The following is a 7,257-nucleotide window of genomic DNA, read 5'->3' on the forward strand; positions in this document are numbered from 1 at the left end:
GGTCATCACTTGGTTACCACATTGACCTTTACATGTATCTTCCATAACATATTTATAATGTCCCCCACGTTGAAGATGTGTTATCTTTCCATGGTACAAGGGTTATAACCTACAATTATAACGTTTTTTTATAATTGTCTTTTGATAAGCTTAGAGAAATGAAGGTTTCAGAAAAAAAACGCACTCCGTTATAATTGACTTCATTTTTTTTTAGCTCACCTGGCCCGAAGCTTTTCTCATCACTTGGCGTCCGTCGTCGCCCAACCATAGAGCATACAACAGCAGAAGGTTACCAACAGGTCTCAATACTTTTTTTAAATCATTGATCGGCTTTAAATTTTTTTTCGAAAATAACCGACATTGATGATAACATCATTTTAATTTTATAAAAATTTAGAATTTCTCTACTAACGGGTACTTTCAAGACAATCCCTTCTACAAAGACGGACAATCTACTAACTATATCGGCCGAATTTGACATGAAAATGAACTTATCTTGTTGAACATTTTTGTAACTTAAGTGTATATTTATCTATAATAATTTTAACATATCAGGCAAATAATAATTGTAGCAAATAAGCAGAACACACAAAAGATAATTGTCAAAATCGTGATCAAAGGGCTATAATTTCAAAAAGGAGACGTAGATTATTGCTTTGATCATAGATCTTGATCATTTTTTTTATTGGATAGTAAATTCAACAGGGAACTGACAGATATTGTTTCGAAAACTTGTAAACCTTCTGATAAAGATTTGCCTGATAAATATAATGAGGGGACGATTATACTCAATCCAACAACATCATCTCCGAAAATAAAATGGCATCCTACATAAAAAAAAACAAAAGTCATTAGAACTATATAAAAAATGCTTACTAGATTACTAATCTAAAAAAACCACAAAGGTTAACTTGACAAGCACATAAGTGAGATGTTTATCGAGTTCGTTTATATAGAATAACGAAACATAATGCTTGATAATATAAATCGAGGAAAGTCTTAATTTGGTGGAAAGTAAATTACAATCGCAGTATCCCAGTAGTACCGGAATCTTGATATTTGGAATGATTGAAACATCAAGTAACCGTATGGTCTTGTTTTCAGAAGTTAACCGCTCATCTAATACCATTATTCAATTGATTAAAAAACATGCAAGGCCGGGAGCACCTATTTATTCCACTTATTTAGATATATTCTGTGAAAAAAAATCTTCAATACAGCCCATTCAACTAAATTTAAGCAAAAATAGTCAATACCAATACCGGATAGCAAATTGTTTGCTAACAAAAACATCTGAAGGTGCTTGGAAAATAACAAAATATAAAAAAGAAGATGTCGTATGATTGCCAAGGAGACAACTGTCCACAAGAGACCAAGATGACACAGACATTAACAACTATAGACCAATTCCGCAACCTAAACTATTTTATCTGTAACCACTTCGATCAGAGGTAGTTTGGAGAAACCATGTACACAGGCAAAATATCTAAGCCGCTTTATTTTAAGTTGATGAAGTAAATTTTTACATTAGAACATGTAGAAGGTCCAGCTTATCTTTCTCATTCAAACCCTATCCCAAGACGTAAACACTCCCACGTTAAGGAACAGAAGATCAACTAAATATAACAATTATCTCGGACAGTAATTATGAGTCAGATTATGAAACAGATGTAGATATAATTGACTCCGTACCGTCCGAGACAACTGCAACATGTCTGTAATACCCCCCCCCTCTTTTTTCCCTCCCCTTTTTTAAAGTCTGAAACGAGATATCACAGCATGTCCAAAACGTAGAACTTTACAAGACCTGGATAGGTCTGCGACATCCATTGCTCACCCAGACAAAGTGTTTGATTCGACAATAGATGATACCGATTATTAACATACATTATTCACCCGGACAAAGTGTTTGATTCGACACTAGATGATACCGATGATTAACATACATTATTTTTTCCACATGCATACAAGCCATTAAATTCAATCACTGGCACACAGAGAAAAAAAATGATGGAAAAAGAAAGAAGACCAACAAAAAAAAAACGTTCTCATGTCACTTATTTGATGATGTTTTTAGTAGCGACATGCGAGTACATATAACATAGTTCTCATTTGAAAGTCACACTGACAGCTGGAGAGAAACTTACAATCCCCTCCCCTTTCATGAATGTGACCTACCGAATTAGACTATTTACCGAATTTGTTACGACGGGTGCCACATGCGGTGCGGGATCTGCTTACCCTTCCGGAGCATCTGAGATCCCCCCCCTGGTTTTTGGTAGGGTTCGTGTTGATTATTCTTTAGTTTCTGTGTCATGTCATGTGTACTATTGTTTGTCTGTTTGTCTTTTTCATTTTAGCCGCTGCGTTGCCAGTTTATTTCCGATGTATGAGTTCGACTGTCCCTAGGGTATCTTTCGTCCCTCTTTTAATAATGATTTGTGGTTAGGATTTCAAGAATCTATCGGTGCAGCAAAATTATGGCGAAAAAATGTAAGAACACTAGTATTCTGAAAACAAAATATAAAGTACTTGGTGTGCATCCTAGATGAAGTTTTCTCCTTTATTAATGGATTGAATCAAGGTATGCTCTTCTCGAGTGGGGCGATCTTATGATGGGACTTTGTAAACAGGATGCTAGTCCAAAAAGACACTTTCAAGCGTTATTATGGAACGCCATGACTATCGGCTGATGTCGGATTTTTAATATGTTCGGTGGTTTATGCTTTTTGTTCAGTTTTATTTATATTACGTTCAATAGTTTTGACATTATGTTTAGTAGTTTTTACAAGATCACTTGTCACCGTCTTACGGTGTTTATATTTCTGAACTTGTACGATTCACTCATGTATATAACAATGTTATAGATCTTAACGAGAGAAATTTATGTTTTACTAAAAAATTATTACACCATGGTTTTCGATATCACAAACTAGTCAAAACATTTACTTAATTTTATCATCTGTACAAGGACATCATTCGTAAATATAGCTCAACATGCAGACATTTTATATGTTCAGGTATTTCACATTCAATCTTTTATGGTAATATTCTTAATAAAGCACAAAAATGTCAGTATTCATCGCAAAAGCTAAGAAAACCTTTAAATAAACTTATAGTTACTATACTGTTGTCAGATCATTAAAGATTGCATATTTTGGCTTTAATATTGATTCACTTATGGGTTCTTTGCATCTGAGCTAAACACATTTATTAAAAAACCAGTTGTTGGCATAGCACGGGTAATGTTCTTCTCATATATGTTATGATGCTATGATACTCAACCCCCTAACGGGAGGAATTGTGCCTGGTATTCATATCATGAAGAGATAATCTCACAATCAGTTTAATTGAAGTCTGGAGCTGGCATGTCAGTTACCTACTAGTAGTCTGTTTGTATGTATTATTGTCATTTCTTTTACTTTCTTTTGTTACATCTTCTGAAATCGGACTCATACTTTTCTTGAACTGAGTTTTAAGGTGCGTAGTGCGTTTACAGTGATGGTTGAGATCTCATAAACATGTTTAACCCCGACGCATTTTTGCCCCTGGCCATTCTTAGTGTTGTATTATTTCTAATTTTAGTTTCTTTTGTACAATTTGGAGTTAAGTCAGATATTTATCGATCGTCCCCTTCCAACGGACTATCATCGTTTCCTCAAGACCATACTCGCAAATGGTGTCAAGGGAGAGCCGAAAATTGAGTTCCTGAAATTTTCATCCCAAACGGGAATCGAACCAAAACCTTTGAGTTGGTGCACTAACCACAGTTGTACAAACCTTTTTCTAAACGCCTTCAGACATTGGGCTGTTTTTTGGTATGCGGGTTAACCACATCACTGATGTTTGTTTTAAGTTTAATTTGTGTTCAAACATTGTTTTCACTGTTAAAACATGTATTAAACTTGTGTTTCCAGTCGAACAAAAACAACTCCTTCCTGTTTATAATCAAGTATTTAGGCTGGGGTGTTTCACAAATTTTATACTTTATTTTTTGTCTTGCAGGTTATGGAAAGCAAATCTTTTGATTATGATAAAAATGTTGAAAAGGCCACGGGGGGGGGGGGGGGGGCGGGGGGAGGTAACTTCCTATTATTGGGTAAACGGGGATGTGCCAAAAATATGGGTCATAATTTTGCGAGATTTTATATAAAAATGACCCTCCTTTTTAATGACATCCTATATTAAAGTGTATTTACGTTTGATAACTGTATATTGATTTGGGGTATGATCTACATATAATCCAACAATCCATGCGTATATATAACGATAAAACATATGTGCACCTAACGATGTCAATTCATATATAAAAACTTAAGGGTAGCTGGTATATTTATGAATTATGAGTGATGAGTTAGTGCTTACATACATGATATAAGCATGGGTCATATTTTAAATATTGTATATAAGTATAGGTCATTCTTTCTGAAGTATTTATATAACTATAGGTACTGAATTTCAGTGAATTTTATATTAAAATGGGTACGTTTAATGAGGCAAAAATGGCACACCCCTACCAAAAAAATATCGAAGTGCCACATCACCCCCCGCCCCGCCCCACCTCCCCCTTGGAAAAGGCCTTTATAAATCCACCAGATATATCAGTGGAAGAAGCTTTAGCCTCCCTTTCTTAGAGGAGGTTATATTAGAGTGGAAGATTTGAGGTGGTAAGCAGAATAACCCATCAGGAAAAGATTTTGTGTACTTTATTAACTTTATTGAATCGTTCTTCCCCAAATGACTTTATTAACTGATTAAATTTGTAACAAAACTAAAATCTGTGTTTGACAAGAATATATAAACTATTTGTGAGTGTCTGTTTAGAACATACACTGATTATTTTATGTTTGAAATATACAAATAAACAATGTAAATTGATATTCTGATATATTATAGCTATATATAGTAATGTCATCATTTGTGGTTATTTTTTTAAATTAATACGTATTTTTAATGAGGTAATATATCCCCCATGTGCAAGATCAAACGTTTGCCTTTTTTTGGTAATTTAATAAGTTTCAGGTTTCAAGTTCGATTGATATGGTAGAGCAATAACACCAGTGTAAGCATAACAAAAATATGTTACAACCCTAATTTCAATTTTCTTTTCTTTTAGTCTTCACAGGTGTATGCAAATGAACATTCAAAGCATAGAATCCTAAAAATTTCTGGAAATTGAGCATCGATAGCTGTGAAACTATGGGGAAACCAGATTGAAATGCAAAAGAACAACACATTGCAAAAGAAACTAGAGGCTTTAAAGAGCCTGTGTCGCTCACCTTGGTCTATGTGAATATTAAACAAAGGAAGAAGATGGATTCATGACAAAATTGTGTTTTGGTGATGATGATGTGTTTGTACATCTTACTTTTCTGAACATTCTTGCTGCTTACAAGTATCTCTATCTGTTATGAACTTGGCCCAGTAGTTTCAGTAAAAAATGTTAGTAAAAATATTTATGAAAATTGTTAAAAGTTGACTATAAAGGACAACTCCTTAGGGGGTCAATTGACCATTTTGGTCATGTTGACTTATTTGTAGGTCTTATTTGCTGTACTTAATTACTGTTTACAGTTTATCTCTATCTATCTAAAATAGTATTCAAGATAAACAGAAAACGGCAAAATTTCCTTAAAATTACCAATTCAGGGGCAGCAACCCAACAACAGGTTGTCCGATTCGTTTAAAAATTTTAGGGCAGATAGATTTTGACCTGATAAACAATTTTACCTCACGTCAGATTTGCTCTAAATGCTTTGGTTTTTGAGTAACAAGTCAAAAACTGCATTTTACCCCTATGTTCCATTTTTAGCCATGGCGGCCATCTTGGTTTGTTGGACGGGTCACCGGATTTTTTAAACTAGTTACCCCAATGATGATTGTGGCTAAGTTTGAATTAATTTGGACCAGTGGTTTCAGAGAAGAAGATTTGTGTAAAAGATTACTAAGATTTACGAAAAAGGGACGCCGGACGCCAAGTAATGAGAAAAGCTCACTTGGCCCTGTGGGCCAGGTGAGCTTAAAATACATGGGCTTGAAATGAGCAAATTCAGAGGCAAAGTTGAAACAAATTCAACCTCGACAACACACATCAGGGTTAGTTTTATAAAGATATTTTCAAGGATCTATAGGAAAAGATCAGTGTGTTATTTCTAGATGTCGTATTGGTCATACTAGAATAACAGACGAGTATCTTTTAAAAAATGAAGATGAACCACAATGTGTACCTTGCAACTGCAAGTATACTATTAAACATGTTTTATTTAAGTGTATTGACTATGCTGATATTCGATATATAAGAAGCATTTCAATGTCAATAATATGCTAGATTTATTTAATAGTGTTCCATTTACAAAATATTGTTGCATTTTGAAAAGAAATTATAATTTATTATAGAATATAAAACGTTATCTTACTGTTGATTTTTATTTGTAAATACTCATATTGCTTTAGTCTAGAATTTTAGTATATTGAAGGACTTTTTGTCTTATTTTAAAAACATTCTTTAAATTGTAAAAATATTCGAATTAGCTCTCGCCGCGACATAGCCTTTTTGTGCTAATGCAGCGTAAAGCAACCAACAATCAATCAATCAATCAATCAAGGATCTATATATAAATACACGACATTCTGAAACTGTCTTGTCAGGCTTTTCAGAAGTCTTATTCTGAATAAACAGAACTAATTTACAAGTAACCGAAAACTGTAACAAAATAAAGATAAATCGAATTTTAAACCAAAGACCTATGCCATAACAATTTGCTTATGTTACTTTACAGCCTGTATCTGTTCACCAATACTACGGCAAAATCATTGACAGTATGATATCAAAAGTCCAAACTTTACAATTCAGACGAGAAAACAACTGGCCTGATTTATTTACAAAACACAAGGCAAAACAAATGATGTAGAGTAAAAGCATCACACACTATAACTGACTTATATAAAACCAGAAACCAAATTCCAGTAACCTTTGTAATGTAGTTCCTGGGAAAATGTGACAAAATTTGTTAATTGTGATGTTATGTGTAAAATGGTGTAAGTGTTCGATAAACATGAAGTTATTAACTTATGAATCTGAAGACGAATCACACGGTATAGCTGACTTTTATAAATCCTCAAACCAAATTTCAGAATCCCTTGTTTTGTCGTTCCTGAGAGATATGCAACGAAAAATATGGGACGGACGGATAGATGGAGGGATAGAAGGACAGACAGAAGTAAAACAGTATACCCACCACTTGCGGGGGTATAATA

Source organism: Mytilus galloprovincialis, chromosome 11 (assembly GCF_965363235.1).
Source record: "Mytilus galloprovincialis chromosome 11, xbMytGall1.hap1.1, whole genome shotgun sequence".
NCBI lineage: Eukaryota > Metazoa > Mollusca > Bivalvia > Mytilida > Mytilidae > Mytilus > Mytilus galloprovincialis.